The sequence below is a fragment of the Saccopteryx bilineata genome, chromosome 6 (genome assembly GCF_036850765.1).
Source record: "Saccopteryx bilineata isolate mSacBil1 chromosome 6, mSacBil1_pri_phased_curated, whole genome shotgun sequence".
Lineage (NCBI taxonomy): Eukaryota > Metazoa > Chordata > Mammalia > Chiroptera > Emballonuridae > Saccopteryx > Saccopteryx bilineata.
In genome coordinates, this window is record NC_089495.1 from 140,273,991 (window position 1) to 140,290,616 (window position 16,626).

The following is a 16,626-nucleotide window of genomic DNA, read 5'->3' on the forward strand; positions in this document are numbered from 1 at the left end:
TTAACAATTGGCGTCTCGGGGTGGGATGTGTGTGCTCTGGGCGCCACTGGGCTCCAGCACCAGTGGCTGGCTGTCCCGCCCTGCCTTGTGAGAGCTTGTCCTGCACGCCAGGGCTTTCTGGTGGGGAGGGGACAGAAGGTTGACTCAAAAGTAGTTATTTTTGCTTACAGCCCCAAAAGCAGGAGCAGAGGGTGTTCAGATAACTGCAAGTGGAAGAGGGTACTGAGGGTGGGGCGTGGGCTAGAATACAGTCCTTGCTGTTTCTTCCAAAAGCCATAGGTTTGGCTGCAACGAGCATAATATGTTTTTGTTTGTTTGTTTGTTTTTTTAAAGTTTTAATTTTATTTTATTTATTCATTTTTAGAGAGGAGAGAGACAGAGGAGAGAGAGACAGAGAGAGAGAAGGGGGGGAGGAGCTGGAAGCATCAACTCCCATATGTGCCTTGACCAGGCAGGCCCAGGGTTTCAAACCAGCGACCTCAGCATTTCCAGGTCGACGCTTTATCCACTGCGCCACCACAGGTCAGGCGAGCATAATATGTTAAATCTCACCTCTGGTGGCATCTGGTGACTGCCCACTTCTGGTCCTCCTCTGCAGAAGGCTAGGCTGGCACTCCAGGGTTTCGGGGGGCCCGCATGTCTGGAAGCAGAGAGAACCTGGGCTTTCTGCCTCCTCGTGAAAATGAGGGAGGGGCGTGGCATGTGCGGGGAGAGCCTCCCAGCTGCTGGTCACCTGTCCCTGCGGTCAAGCTGGCTCTCAGGGCAGCTTGCTGTGGGAGCTCAGGCGGAGGGCAGTGGGGTGCCCAAGGATGGAAGTGGATGCAGCTTTTGCTCCCTCCTCCGCCACCACTTACCGCTTGGCCCTTTGGGCAAGTGCTGCTGAGTGGACGGATGGCTGCCGAAGTTTCTGGGCTGCTGGATGACCCTCCCTCCACAGGCTGAGGCAGGGTGGGGCCCCCAGGAGCGCTGTGAGGTCAACGGCCCCGCACTCTGATGAAACAGACTGCTTTTGTACTCAGTTGGGATTGAGAGAACCGTGTTCTGTTTCCATTCCTGGAAGGCTGCTCACACGGAGCAGCCCTGTGCTGGCCAATCAGGGCACCTGCTTCTCCCAATGGGCAATGCTGGACTCCCATAAACCCTCCCACATCCACCTGCTTCTCCCAATGGGCAATGCTGGACTCCCATAAACCCTCCCACATCCACTACTGTGACCGGAAGTCTCTGCAGCCCTGGCCCTCAGGTCCTAGCGTGGGTAGCATCTCTCTTGCACAACCCAGCAGACACCGTTATTCCCATTTGACAGCTGAGAAAACTAAGGCTACGAGGTTGGGACTTGCGCCCAGCATTTTGGGGGCCAGCCCAGCCCTGGCGCTGTCATCCTGGGCGCCCTCCAGATGATGTGATCCAAGGGAGCGCTGGCAATATCTGCTTTTTGCTCATAGTTTTTGATTATTACTTATTTTTCCTGATTATGAAAGCACGTTCCTTGTAGAAGATCTAGAATATACAGCAAAGTGTGAGTAAGACAGTAGAAGTCCAGCCACCCCGCCTCTCACAAGCCCGGGGGCTTCGCACACAGAGATCTGGGACTTGGCTCCCTTTCCCGGCTATTATAACCGAGCCACAGAAGGGATTTTGGCTCCGCCTCTTGTCCCCTTTATTCCATAACTCTTCCAACCCACACTGCCCATGTGCTTAATTCTAAAACTCTGGGTTAAAACCTTTAGTGGCCCGTGTGCTGTCCCCCTGTGGCCTGGATACCCTGCTGTGTGACACTGACTTTCTGTCCCTGGCGTGGGGGCAGGCCTCCATGGCAGGGAGGGCGCTGGGGAGGCAGTCTCCGGACTCCGGGGCTGCAGCGCGGGCTCTAGGCACAGGGTGCGACTCAGGCTGGTGCCCATATCGAGAAGACTCTGACCTGCTGTGTGGAGGGGCGGCTGCACACTGGCGACCTCGGAAGCCTAACTGGCCTCCGGACTAGCCCCTGAGGACAGACGGAGGCCTGGCCCAGAGGGCTCTTCTGCAGAGCAGAGCTGAACCAGGAAGCAGGAAACGGAGTCAGACTCACAGATGGACTGACTATAATGCGGGAAGCTTAGGAACCTGCAGCTGCTGCGGCCAGGAGCCCGGGCCAGGCTGAATGCTTCTGGGGAGAGTGAAAGGTGGCTCGGGCCTCGTGGGTACTTCCTTTCCTGGGGCTGGGGAGGGGCGGCTGGCGGCTCTGTGCGCCCCTGGCGGCACCTGTTACGGTGGCACCTTCCATCAGCGATGCTGACCACAGTCATCCCAAAAGCCTGTGGACTTGACCGCTGGGCCTTAAGTGTGTGCGGAGCCCCATGGGGTGTGCAAAGATGGGCAGACCTGGTCCCCACTTGTGGGAGGTCAAAGCAGAACGTGAGTGAGTGGACCCGCACCCGGCTAGTTGCCACATTCCCGGGGGGAAGGTGGGGACACAGATCAGGAGGAATTCCAACTGGCCGGGCTGGGCCAGGGAAGGCGTCTGTCTCTGAGAAGCTGGCACTGGAGCCCAGCCTTGGAGAAGAGTAGGATTTCAATAATCAGAGCTCCTGGAGCTGTGCAGGCTGAGGGCTCAGCCTGTCTTTGGGAGGACAGGGCGTTCCTCACAAGCTAAGTCTGCAGGTTTGTTCCTCGGCCACTCGGGATTTTATTTCTCTGTAGTCAGGGCGTGCACGGTGGCGTTCATCTTGGTCAGGCATCCAGCCTGTGATAGAAAGCAGACACTTTGCACCAAATACGTAGGACCCAGGGTGAACCGGGGAGGGGGTGGGGGAGGGGGGATGGGGGCAGGTGCTTTGAGCCTGGGCTCAATCCCCTGTTTTGCCATTTATGAGTTTTGATTTCCTGGAGCCTTAGTTTTATCATCTGTAATCACAATATCTAACAGTATAATACAAGTACTAGGTAAATGGTAGCTATTATTAATAGTTGCACGAATCCTGAAAAAAGACAGCCTGTTGTTACAGGTTGGTCTGCAAATACCATGGGAGAGAGATATCAGATCGTTTCCATGGGGACAATTGGTCTTAGCACTGCAAGGGGGAAGTGTGCAAGTCCAGACCCTGTGTCTTCTAACACGGAACAGAATTCTGAGTGTGGTCTTCACCCACACATTTTAACTTGGCATTCAAGGCCTCTCAAAAGCTGGCCTCGCCTGACCTGTGGTGGCACAGTGGATAAAGCGTCGACCTGGAAATGCTGAGGTCACCAGTTCGAAACCCTGGGCTTGCCTGGTCAAGGCACATATGGGAGTTGATGCTTCCAGCTCCTCCCCCCTTCTCTCTCTCTGTCTTTCTCTCCTCTCCCTCTCTGTCTCTCTCTCTCCTCTCTAAAAAAATGAAAAAAAAAAAAAAAAGCTGGTCTCATCTTCCTTCTCTCGGCCCTGTTGTCTCCAACCATGGGCAGTGATGATGTCTCCGTCCATCCTGGTATCCCAGAACACATAGACACAGCTGTGTGTGCACCCGGCTCAGTCGGGTTCAGACCGATAGTCCCGATGTGATTATTTATAGAGCCTCCTTTTGCTCTGGAATGAGATGATCACCTTACCTAGCACACACCTGTAAGGCCACACCTGTGCCTGGCATTGGAGCCATCCCTTCACCCATAACTTGTCTCCAAAGGTCCTTTCTCACTGCCATTTAGGGGTCCTGGTGGTCTCCCCCACCCCTCTGGTCAGGGCTAGAGTGGGCTGGGGGCTTTGTTTGGTGGTGATATGTTTCATGCAAAGATTAGGATCTAAAGTCAGTACAAGAAGCACAAACTGTGCTGGTCAAGGTCCTTAGGATGTTGCAGCCACCATCTTTGACATGTTGGCATTAACGGTTAAGGGACCAGATTAAAGAGACTCCCTGTTGGGGCCCCAGGCCGAGCTCTCCGGCTTGCTGTCTGGTGAGTCACCTTCCTTAGCCTCATTTCCTCACCTGCAAACAGATTTTGTGGGGACCCAATGAGTTAAAACGCAATAAAGCACTTAGCACGCGGGTAAGGAGTATTACCTCTTACTATGAAATCTGCCAAGGGTGGTGCTGTGTCCCACAGCCTTTGAGCCAGTTTCCATCTCTTCTGGGGAGCCTTGCACAATTGCTCTTTTTGGCCCAATATGACCTCCCTCCTTGGGTGCTGCAGTCAGGTCAGGACTGGATCCACCTGGGACATGAGACATTGGGGAAGCGGCAGATTTACACCTCCCTCTCCAAGGTGTTTCGAGAGTGACTCGGGGCGGACACAGCAAAAGCAGTTTCCACACACGGATGCAATTATGATTTTTCTCTCCTTCTCTATTTTGCCAAGAGTATGAACACCTGAATGCATTTAAATTAAAATTACGTATGTGTTAAGGACACACTCTTTGCCAGCAAGAAATGCACTTTTTTTGGGCAAGTGTCTAACGTGTTTTTGGAAGCACTACCCTGAGGTGCCCAAGACTCAGGGTCTAGAAACCAGGGTTAGAGGCCAGCATTCCAAAGGACTGGTTATGTGACCTTGGACAAGGTTGCTACTCTGAGAAGCTCCGTTTCCCTGCCTGGTTCTGTGAGGCCCGAGTGTGTTATGTGCATCAGAGCATTTGGCAAACTGTGGGGCTCTCTACAAATGCAGGCCACCTCGCATGTCTGCTCTGCATGCACTCAGCCCTGTGGGGGCATAAAAAACCCACACGTGGTCTGGACTGCAATGGCAGCCAGTGAGCTAAGAGCTCCGTGAAATAATGTGTATCACGGAACAGGCATCATGTCTAATTTTATGTTCTCATGTTTTAAGATGCCAAATGGTGTGGCAGAAAGCAGGAGAGAAGGCACTGGCTAGTTATGCTTCAAACGCTGAGGTCTGGACACTCAGGATTGTCGGTTCGGGGCCGGAAGCCGTCAGAGGGAGTGAAGCAGGTCAGAGGGCCTTTTGTGGCCAGGGGGCCTGGCGCTGGACCTGAGTGATGGGAATAGGGGATGAGTAGTAAAAAAAAAAGGAAGAGAAGAAGAAGAGGCCTGCACCGACCTTTGATCTGAAGTCACAGGTGCACACTTCCTGCACCAGACACACAGCTTCTAGGGCTTTCCAGTCGAGCAAGAAGGAAGCCGGCTGGCCCAGTGTCCTGGCTCAGAAACGCCCCCTTACAGGGTGCTGTCCCTTGGACAGGGATCCTGTCTCTCTGCATGCAAGTGGAAGACAAATGAAAACGAAACGAACACATAAAACGTTTCTGCCGACAGTAAGAGCCCTGTGGACATTCTCAAGTGAACCCTCTCGTTCGAAGGACAAGGTGACTTGAACTTCCAGGTTGTTTCAAAATGAAGCGAAAGGGGGCTTGGCTGGTTGGCGTCTTCTCGGATTTGATCCAGGCAGAAACTGGGTTTATTAATAGCCATGTGATAGACACTTCACCGTTAATGGCAAAGCAAGATGGGGTCAGGTTTCTGGGTTTCATCCAATTAGAAGTGCCCAGTGAGTGAGAGGTCACCAGCTGGAGAGAGAAAGACCAGTCTTACATGTTGAACACTAAGTGGCTGTCTTGTGTAATGGTATTTTGTGAATATACGAGGTATTCCCAGTTGATGGACAATTCAGAGCGCCTTCACAAAAGACAAAAATGTCCGGGTTTACAGTGATTTTTTTGTTGCTTCCTGAGAGCTTTCTCTGTGCCAGGTGCCCAAGCATTTCCCTTTTTGTCCTATCAGTCCTCCTAAGAACTGCGTGAATGGATGAGTGGCCTCCGTTACACGCAGAGGAGTTTAAGAGAGGTTACTTCACTGGCCTGAGGTCTCAGGACCAGCAGTGAAACCTCCTCTTGCTTTGAAAGGCCATGCTCTCTCCACCGGAAATGCTGCCTCTCTGTTTTTCTCTGCAGGGCGTTTGTAGGAAGGAACTCTCCCTTTCCTGGGAGCTCGCTCCCAGCTGGCCTGGGTCTGCTTAGCCCTGATGCTTAGGGGTAGAGATTAGGTTCTCTGCCAGGGATCGTTTCACTTGGATGATGTTCATTTTCAACTGAACCTGGTACTTGAGACCTCTTTTTAGGGTGATGGTGGGGTTGGGGTGGGAAGTAGCAGGAGAGACACTATCCTCTTTGGGTCCCATCTTGCAAACTTTTTGAACGGAAGAAGACTTAATGCACATGTGGGATCCTTAAAAGCTGAGTTGGACGGGGCCTGGGCTGGCCATCTGATCGGGCCCTTAACTCAGGCTGGCCCTGTGGGAGTTCTAATGGCCTCTCTCAGTTCTGTACACCAGGATCAATTACGGAGTTTCCAAATCACAGAAAGGCAGGCAGCATTCACGACCTACCAGGAGTTAGTTCACTTTCTGAGTCTTACTTAGTATAGCTGACTTAGATGTCATTTTACTGGTTTTAGACCTGTACAAGTCCTCTGAGCCTGTATTCCTGTTATCCAATGTATTGATATCACTACATCTGAAAATCTGACTTACTTGCTTTCCTTTTCTGACTTTTTTTAAAAAAAATATAGTTCTCCATCCCATCTTTTTGTTTTCCTTCAGCAGATTTAATGACCATAGATTGAATTTCCATTCTTTTAGTGCTTCTCCTTAATTAAAAAAAATTATTGAATTTATTGGGGTGACATTGGTTCATAGAATTATAGATTCTCCTTAATTTTTAAATATATGCACTTAATGTCTACCTTAGTTTTAAGTTATTTATTATTTTGTACTCCAGCCAAACATTATCTAGACCTTAGCTCACTCTAGGTTGATTGACAGCTATTTCCTCTTAGTGTTTAAAAAACATTAGTCTTCTGTGAGGCTTTCCAACTGTATCCTTCACCGTGTGTTCTGCTGAGTTACCACAATGTACAGAGATTCATTTGTATTTGCCCTGTTTGATGCTCAGAGCCTACTTTCGCTCATCTGTCATGTTTTTTCTCAATTTTTAAAAATAAACAATGTTTAAAAAATTATTGATTGATTGATTGATTGATTGGAAGGAAGGAGAGAGAAAGAGACAGAAACATTTATCTGTTTCCGTCTGTGCCCTGACCGGGGACTGAATGCAACCTCTGTGCTATGGGATGCCTCTGGAACCAACAAGCATCTTGCCAGGGCTTTTTTTTTTTTCAATTTTAGAAAGCTTTCAGACATCTTTTCAAGAGCTTCTCTCTGTGATGTCCTTAATTCTCCTCTGCAGCACTTCTCAGACACAAGCTATCCCTTTTTCTGGTCGACTTGCTGTGCTGGTGCAGTTCTTCCTGTTACGTTCCACTTCCTGAACTCTCTTGTTGGCTGCTTCCTGTGAGATATTTCTTGCCAGAGTGATATTTTCATTTTAATTTAAATGGCTGTACTTTTTATTTCTAAGACATCTACTTGTTTCTTTTCCCCTAGCTACTGGGTAGTGTTTCATTTTTGTTTCTTTCTGTTACCTAATTTCTCTTTGCAGTGAGAATTGTTCCTTAATCCGTATCTGTAAGCATCCTCCTTGTACTTATGGAGAGCCATTGTCAGGCTGTCCAAGGAAATAACTTTGGTGCAAGTCCATATTCCACCTAATATGTCTGTTCATTTCTTTATTTATTTTTGCTGTATTTCTTTATGTTACATCTCTTCATCAGTGTAAGAAGCTTTGCCTTCAGGCTCATTCTGAATGACTTTTACTTGTTATTTCCCTCCTCTAACACCCATCTCACCCTTACCACAGTACCTTGTTCTCCAATATCAAGGCCGGGGGATTTGGAGGACATGCTCCAGTCTACTGTCCTCCCCAGCCCACAGAACAGCCCAGAGCCAGGCCTTATAACAGCGTGGCAGACCTTCTTTCTTGTAGCGATACTGGGGATACAGGCTCTGAGCGAGACAGCCCCTTCGTTTGGTTCCTGTTTGAAAGGTTCCTTGTCCTGCCAGCGCCCGCAATAGCCTGAGCTCTAAGCAGGGGGCTGCAGACCTTTGTAAGTTCTTTCTCCTGCAGTGGGAGCCGCTTCTCAAGACAAGCTTCCGTGTGGATGGAGCCTGGTCCCTGTGCCCAATCGCACATGTCCCTCTGCAGGGGCTGGCCACACCCTCTGTTCCTGGACCACGGCCTCGTGGACCAGTGGCTCTCCATTTCTAATCTGCCTTTGGTTCATGACGACGTTTACCTTGTTTTTGAGCCTTGCGATAATCATTTTGTCTTATCCTCTTATATACTGTAGGTTTGGATCAGCGGGGTGACTCAAAGTATCAATACAAATTCACTACACCATCTTGACCATAAGTCACACACATGCTTTCTTTTATTAAAGTATTTTTTAAGTCTTTATTCATTTTTTAGAGAGGAGAGAGAGAGAGAAGGGGGGAGGAGCAGGAGTCATCAACTCCCATATGTGCCTTGACCAGGCAAGCCCAGGGTTTTGAACCGGTGACCTCAGCATTCCAGGTCGATGTTTTATCCAGTGCACCACCACGGGCCAGGCCATGCTTTCTATTTCAACCCAGTATTGATAAGATGTTTAAGACGAAAAGAGCTAGAATAGAGTCAGTGGCATGAAACCATTCATCCAAGCTGATTTCCACATCCTTCAGGAATGTTAGTGTAACTAGCGGTACTTATTAACAGTATTACCCAACCCACATTATCCAACCCGTCCTTTAGGGCGTCATGAAAGATATAATCAAATGGCTTGTCAAGCCATTACGTGACCATGCCTGTGTGTGCCTGTGCATGTAGGTGGGTATGCGCTCCCCTGATCTGGGAACCCAGTTATTCTATGGGAAAGGAATGGGTTTACTTTGCCAGACTTGTTTCTTCTAAATCCTGGTGCCTGCCTCTTTCTAACTGGTCGTCAATGTCCGTGGCTTTCCAACACTAAGAACAACTCAGCTGAGGGCTTGTAGGGTCAAGGACACATGGTGATGTGTCCTAAGTGGAACATCGCCTTACTATGTACCCTTTGGAAATGCTGGCATATTCAGAGCAAAAACATCATTACTCCCCCCCAGGATTTTTTTAAATTTTGTATTTATTTATTTTTAGAGAGAAAGGAGAGAGAGAGGGAGAGAGAGAGAGAGAGAGAGAGAGAGAGAGAGAGAGGAGAGAGAAAGGGGGGAGGAGCAGGAAGCATCAACTCCCATATGTGCCTTGACCAGGCAAGCCCAGGATTTTGAACTGGTGACCTCAGCGTTCCAGGTTGACGCTTTATCCACAGCACCACCACTGGTCAGGACCCCCCCCACCAGGATTTTGAATATTTTTATTTCCTGTGAAAATACCAGTAGAAAGTTAGGTCCCCTTTTCTTCTCGCTTTAGCTCTGGCCCTGAGGGATTTCACGTGAATGACCTCATCTGTAAAACGGGCTGCCGCGAGGGTTCCACGAGGTAGTACAGTGCACCTCAAACACCAGAATCACCTGGGAGCATGAACCGTTCCTGGGTTCTGCTGCTGGAGACTTTGACTCAGCAGGTTAGAGTGGGGCCTGGGGATGTATAATGTTGGCGAATTCTCCCTTCGATCTTGAGATGTGAGCAGGTTTAGATCCTGAGCGGTCATGTCTGTAAAGTGCTTAGCAAATAGCGCTGTAAGTGCTCTAAGAGCCTCCACCTGTTCCCCTTCCCTGGCCTCTCCACCCCCTGTCCTCCAAGCTGCTTCCTTCATGTCCAAGAGGAGAAACCACAGGAGGCACCTGACTGAGGTTGCTCTACCCAAGATGTTTTCCTTTGATAAACACGGAAGAAAGGGCAATGCTTAGCTCAAAGCTTTCGCTTAAATTTTACCATCGTTGTTAGAGGCTGTCCTCACTTCCCTTCGTGAAGCCCCAGGATGGAGAGGTAAAGAGGGTTCTGGCCCCGCCCCCGCCCCTGAGATCTTGGGGTGAGAGCACAGCCTGAGAAATTGAAGGCACTGAGACCAGCTGTCGTGGGATAGCAATCTTATTTTGGGTCAGGGGCCTGCTGTCCTCATGTCCTTCAGATCTCACTCCAGAGGCTTTCTGGGTACTTATATCCAGTTGAGGATGGAAGGGAGCTGTGAGGTCACTGGGACAGACAAAAGAAATACAGTAGGTGGCACTGGAGAGTCAGACATGGAAGAGGCAGAGAGCAGGTCCTGGGGGCTCAGGATGGTGAGGTGGGGCAGGGATTTCTGGAAAGGGTTCTGTACCAGAATCCCTGAGCCACATTTTTAAAAAAAGATTTTATTTATTCATTTTAGAGAAGCAGGGGTGGGGTGGGGAAAGAGACAGAGAGAGAGAAGGAGGATAAGAGCAGGAAGCATCAACTTCCATATGTGCACTGACCAGGCAAGCCCAGGGTTTCAAACCAGCAACCTCAGCATTCCAGAACGATGCTTTATCCACTGTGCCACCACAGGTCAGGCCCTGAGCAACATTTTTTTTTAATACTCTGGAAATCCAAATTCTATTCCTATGGAGTCAAATTTCTGCCACCGAGCCTTGGGCATGCTTCACAAGTTGTCAGTTTTTAACTCTGATGTGCCGCCAGGTTTGGGACACACTGATCTGGAGATTCTAGAACAATCTACATGTGAGCCAGGCACGCCACTGAATGGTCTGGTCTGCGGTTTGAGCCGGTGTGAATCTAGGACCTTGTGCACTTCCAGTGTGGTCCTCAGACTAGCGATGTCAGCATCACCTGGGAGCTCATCAGAAATGCAGATGGTCAGCAACATCCGCCTTCCTAGAACCTGCCTTCTTAACCAGAGCCCCCTGCTGACTCGCAGCCCCATGTGCTCCCCAGGGCCAGCGTACTGGCTGCTTCTAGAAAGAGCCGCACCTTCCCAGAAACCTTGCCCAGCTCCTGCATTCCCAGCAGCTTGTGAGGTCTGTCTGCCTTCCAGGGTGGAGCTGTACTGCTGCTGGCCTGGGGCCCCATGCAGGGGGACAGCAGGAGCCCCTGTGGTCATGCTGGGCTACACCAGGAGTCAGGCTGTGGCTCCAGCCTCTCCCTTCTTTGGCCTGAAAGCCCGCAGCCTGCGGGACTCTGTGTGTCATGACTTAGGAATTCTGCCTGCCTCCCTGCATGAGAATGCTCCCTGTTTGCTGAACCCTAAGGACGTGCTGGCTCCTTTTTTGCCTGCCGTGGGCCGTGGGTAGCGACCTGGCCAGGGCAGGGAAAGGCCACCGTTCCTGGAGGGGTGAGTGGAGAAGAGCTTGGTTGGTGCCTCTGTGGCTGAAAGCCAGACTCACACCTAACCAGCTGGCCTCACTGGCTGTGGGCACCAGCAGAGCCTGGCCACCACGCCTATCCCTCCCATGTCCTATCTCACCCCTCCCCACCCATCAGGCCAGGAGCACGCCCACCCCCAGGGCCCTGCAGCTATGTCAGGGAGAAGGAGAGGAAGGGCCCAACTTGTCTTGCCTTCTTCAGCTTTGGCAGAAGTGCCAGCCCGGATTCCAGCTTTGCTTACGGTCCTGGCTGGGGCTGCGAGTGGGCCAGCGGTGGCCGCAGTGTCGCCATGTTCAGTGCGACTGTGTTGTCATTTTCTCTTAAGTAACAGATAACCTTTCCCTCCAGTGCCCCTTCCTGCAGGCCCCAAACCCCCAGGGACGTGGGGTCTGTTGTCTCCAGGGCACTGGGGTGAGCCCAGAGGGGTGGGGACGCATTGCGTCCGGCAGGGTCCTGATTCCTTGGCCACCACCCTTCTTGCCTGCTGCTGGCTGTCCAACCTGGCTGGGACCCAGCTTTATGGCAGCTGTCTCAGGAGACCAGCTTTCATAGGACGGACTGGCTGTACCCAAGGTCAAGGGGCTTTCTCTGAGTTCTTTATTTAAAAGTCCTTCCCTGAATCAGGGCTGCTATGACTGGCTCCCGTGACACCCACCTCTTCTGAGAAATGCAAGAACAATATCACGTGGATCTAATGTCTTCCGAGGCAGCGGCCATTTCTTCATGGTCCGGGGTGGTGAAACCCACCTGCTTTTGAGTTCATGGCCCAGGGCCTGAGTTTTAAAAGCTGGGCTTTTAAATTGCCCAATGCTGTTTCTGCAATCTTGGGAACATTGGCGGAGGGAGAGGAGGAGGTGGCCAGCTGGACAAAGGGGGACAGTGCCATTTAGAGTGGAGAGAGCATGTCAGTTATGTGGCTTTGGAATAACTTCTCAAGCTTTCTGAAATTCAGCTTGTCCAGTAAAAAACAATATGGTAAAAGCCACAATGCTTAGAGAAGAATAACAGGAATTGACTATATACCTGGCACGTAGTAGGTGTGCGTTAGTATTCCGCGAGGAAGATGCATATTGTAGCCATCGATCTGCCTTAGTCCACAGGGTAAAATCCCTCCAAATGCATGCAGCTTCTAATGGTCACCACGTATCAGGTGTGACTAGGGTGCTGGGGGTATGGTGTCTATAGTTTATAGTCACCTATAGTCAGTCTGTCCCAAGTGTAGTCCCAAGAGTCTGCCCAAGGACAGAAGCACAGCCCTGCATCCAGGGCTTGACCGATCTTGGTCAGGGGCACAATGCCTAGGGCATTGTGGGTAAGCTCAGTATCAAGGCTGCCTCAAATGCTAGCTTGTGTGGTCATCTCAGCCTTTGTTATCTTGACCTCTGTCCCATTGTGCTCTTTCTCTGTCTCAACCCACTGCTGCCCCTTCAACCTCAGCACCTCCTCCCTGCCCCTCTGAAGGCAAACCAGAGACGGAAGAGCGAAGGCTTTGGGGTTGGATGAACCTGAGTAAGGTCTCAGCTTGGCCACTTGCACAGCACGTGACCTTGGCCAGGTCATGTCAAGCTGTTCCAGGCCTCAGTTCTTTCATTTCTAAGTTGACGCTGATGCAGCTAACTCACTGGGAGGCAGCGAGACATCAAGGGACAGGTGTGTAAATGACCAGCCCCGCTCTCCACACCTTGCTGGCACGCACTCAGTGGTGCTAAGACCACCTGTCCCCGGAGCCACTGTGCAGCCCTGGGCTTCCTGACGGCCCCTCTGTAACCACGGCGCACATCATGTCATCACTGCCCTGGACAAAATGCCTTGGTGGCACCTGATTCTTTCCACCTTAGCCTTCATCTCCTCTTCCTGATCTCCAGTGTTCCCTCTCTTAGCTCTGCATCCCACACTCGCTCTATATTCTGTTTTCTCACTGGCTGACAACACGCCAAGATGACTCGTGTCTCCTCCTCTGCTGGCCACGTCCTCCCTTGCGGGCCTGGTAAACTCCTACCGGATCATCGACGCCCAGCTCCTCTGGATGTCTTCCCCGACTCTCCCTCGTCCTCCCCGGGAGACATTCCTCCTGCTGGGCTACCCTGGCACTTCGGTCATGCCTCTGCGAGAGCACACGGCGAGCTGGGCTGCAGAGATTCGTGTCTGCACCTGATTTTCTTGCTAGACTTCTATGAATAACTCAGGTGACCATGTCCTAGTCATCTTTGTAATTGGCCCAGGGATGAACACAGCACTTAGCACAGGGCATGACAAATAGTAGATGCTTCATGAACGTGTGATGCAATTTGAGTAATCTGGCGCTCGCTGGCCTCTCTCTGCCTGAATTACAGCAACACTCAAGTCTGTCCCCAGTACCAGGCCCAGGTGGTGCACACAGTGGACTCAAAATAAGAACGAGTAATTGAACCATACCATTGCTATTTAGTGATATGTTATGATGGTAACAGTACTAGTAATAATAAATAGTAATAATAGTAATAATAATAAAAATATAGCATTTATTGAGTGCATAGTATAATATGTACTGTTTCTGTGCTAGTGTTTTAAATATATTCACATTTAATCCTCATAGTAGCAATGCACTCTTACATCCGTTTTACAGTTGAAGGTAGTTGTTTTACTTATTGGTGTCGCCAGGGCTGACGTTTCCTTTTTGGTTGGTTTTGCCTGTTTTGTTTGGGCTGTGGCTGAACTCAAACTGTCCCCTCATTATGTTGTCCCCCTTCCGCTCTCGTGTGTATCAACATCTTCATGTTATCACGGTGTCTCCTGGTCTTGCAGGTTCAGGGTGCTGTGTGTTCTAAGGGTACCCAATACTTGTTTTATTCAGGTGTGAAGGCACACGCAAATGACTGTTGTGAAGGAAGAAGTTTGTAACACTCACAGGTCCCTGGGAACAGGAGGCGTGGCACTCTACACAGGGTCGCATGGGGAGGCAGAGAGTGAGGTGAACATGCAGGCCAGAGCCTTTACCATGGGAAGGAATGTCCCATGGGGAAGGAGCAGACACACAGCATAGGACTGGCCAGTGTGTGTGATTCCAGTGGCTCTGGGGTATCGGTCCCTGGTTGTCTGGGACCTGGCCTAGCGGTGACTAGAACAGGAGGACAGTGACTCAGACCAGCAGTGCCCGATCAAGGCAGTGGTGGAATTAGGGGCTGGGGGTGGTTGGCTCCTATGAGAGGCATGCTCATGAACCTCATCAAGTCCTGGAATCTAAAGAAGAAACTAGTTACAGACAACTGCTTTCAGCTGGGCCACTAGTAAGAGGTTTTTATTCTTAAGAAAATAAATGAATGCAGCCTGACCAGGTGGTGGTGCAGTGGATAGAGTGTTGGATTGGGACACAGAGGACTCAGGTTCAAAACCCCGAGGTTGCCGGCTTGAGCACAGGCTCACCAGCTTGAGTGCAGGGTTGCTGGCTTGAGTGTGGGATCATAGACATGACCCCATGGTCACTGGCTTGAGCCCAAAGATCGCTGGCTTGAAGCCCAAGGTTACTGGCTTGAGCAAGGGGTCATTTACTTTTACTTTGCTGTAGCCCCCCGGTCAAGGCACATATGAGAAAGCCATCAATGAACAACTAAGGAGCCACAATAAAGAATTGATGCTTCTCATCTCTCTCCCTTCCTATCTCTCTCTCTCTCTCTCTCTCTCTCTCTCTCACACACACACACACACACAAAATAAATGAGTACATATTGCTTCTTTTTCTTTTAATCACAAGTGCAGGTGTTTTGTGACCCAGCAATAACACTGATTACTGTCCTTGGCCAGTCCTGGGAGGGGCAGTCTCTCCAGGGTCAGCAAGGCTTTGTGTATTAGAGCATCAAAATACAGAAAAGAAAAAACTAATACATCGAAAAATGTGCACACATGAGAAAGATACAACTAGCTTTATGTAGCATGGTTAGCTGAGGTGACACTCTCCATGCACGCCCAGGGGTCTGTCTGTCACAAGAAGCACGTGGGGACCATGCTGAGATGTAAAGCACTGTGGGCTGGGCCAGCTCCTTGCTGTGGCCTCAGCTCAGTCGCTGCCTCTCATCCCTTGGGCACAAACCTCCACGCCTACCCATCTTTGTTGCCCGCCCCCTCCCTCCCAGCCCTCATTTGGGTTATTCCATGAATCTCCCCATTCAGACTGAAATTTCTTGAATCTACGACCTTATCTCACTGGGGGAATAGGTGGAGATGGGGCAGGTGAATGACTGATCCCCGGGTCACCTGTTATTTCTGCAGCAGAATTGCTCCTCAGTGAGTTACCTGGCATACACATACCTCCATTTGCTCAGCAAAAAGGGGGCTTTCAGGGTTTTGTGGTTTGGGAAACCAACAGCATATTTCGTCTTGGCACAGAAAAGCTATGCAGAAAAAGAAAAATCTTTATCTCTGTTTTACCCAATGTTTCCAAATTGATTGGACTAACCGTGGGACTGGTTTGTGTATAACGATTACTACCAGCCTATGAGATTCCCTCAGGAATTGCTGCCCTGCTTGGGGGGGGGGGCTGGAGTAGGGGTGGCTTGGCCCTGAGCTGCCCACTCACGAGCCTGGAGGGACTAATCTCATAGGCGTGGGGGCCAGGGCTTCAGGGTGCTCAGGAACCTGTGTAACTGCCCCAGCTCCTGGGGTTTATCCCTTCACGGAGTCTCTGCAATGCTCCGGGCTTTGCCCAGGGCATTGTACCAGGTTTTCTTCTTCTCCAAATCTCTGGCTCTTGGCACAGTGCCTGGCAAACAGTGGGTGCTCAATGATGGTCTTTATCAAATTACCCACCAGCACCCGCTCATTGGAGGCTGTGTCCTTTTTCCCAGTCAAAGCTTCTCCTTGCATAGACACACCCACATGTGTCTGAGTTTATGGTCTGCTTGGGCTCTTGTCATAAACAGGCAAAGAAAGCAGCGAATACTGGGATTAGATTTCCCACAGGAAAGCCAGCCTCATCATCTTGCCATAAATACACACACAGAAACACATAGAAAATAAAAAACACATATCAAACCCTCAGAAGCACAAGCTGTATAGTTAAGAACAAATACATAAGCATCTTGCAAAAATAGGCATGATCACTCTCCACCATGAAACAGAGACACGGGTGCAATTTTATACACAAACACACAGAGAAACACAATCCAGACCCTCACCCCTGAACACACGCTCGGTCAGTGGTAGTCAATTTAGTCCCTACCGGTCAGTGGTAGTCAATTTAGTCCCTACCGCCCACTAGTGGGTGTTCCAGCTTTCATGGTGGGTGGTAACAGAGCAACCAAAGTATAAATAAAAAGATAGATTTAACTATAGTAAGTTGTTTTATAAAGATTTATTCTGCTAAACTTAGCGAAAATCCGACATAAAGTACTTGGTAAGTAATTATTATTATATGCTTTAACTTGCTGTAACTCTGCTTTATAAATTTTATAAAGTAAAGTTACTTCCCTATTTTATAAATCACCATTACTGTGGAACCGATGGGCGGTTAGAAAATTTTACTACTA

The 16,626-nt window shown here is 50.0% G+C and overlaps 1 protein-coding gene across 2 annotated transcripts in view; it reads left to right on the forward strand.

Annotated features, from left to right (window-relative positions):
• The window catches only part of LPIN1 (lipin 1), a 126,347-nt gene that overhangs the window by 804 nt on the left and 108,917 nt on the right, over nt 1–16,626 (forward strand). The window lies entirely within an intron of this gene.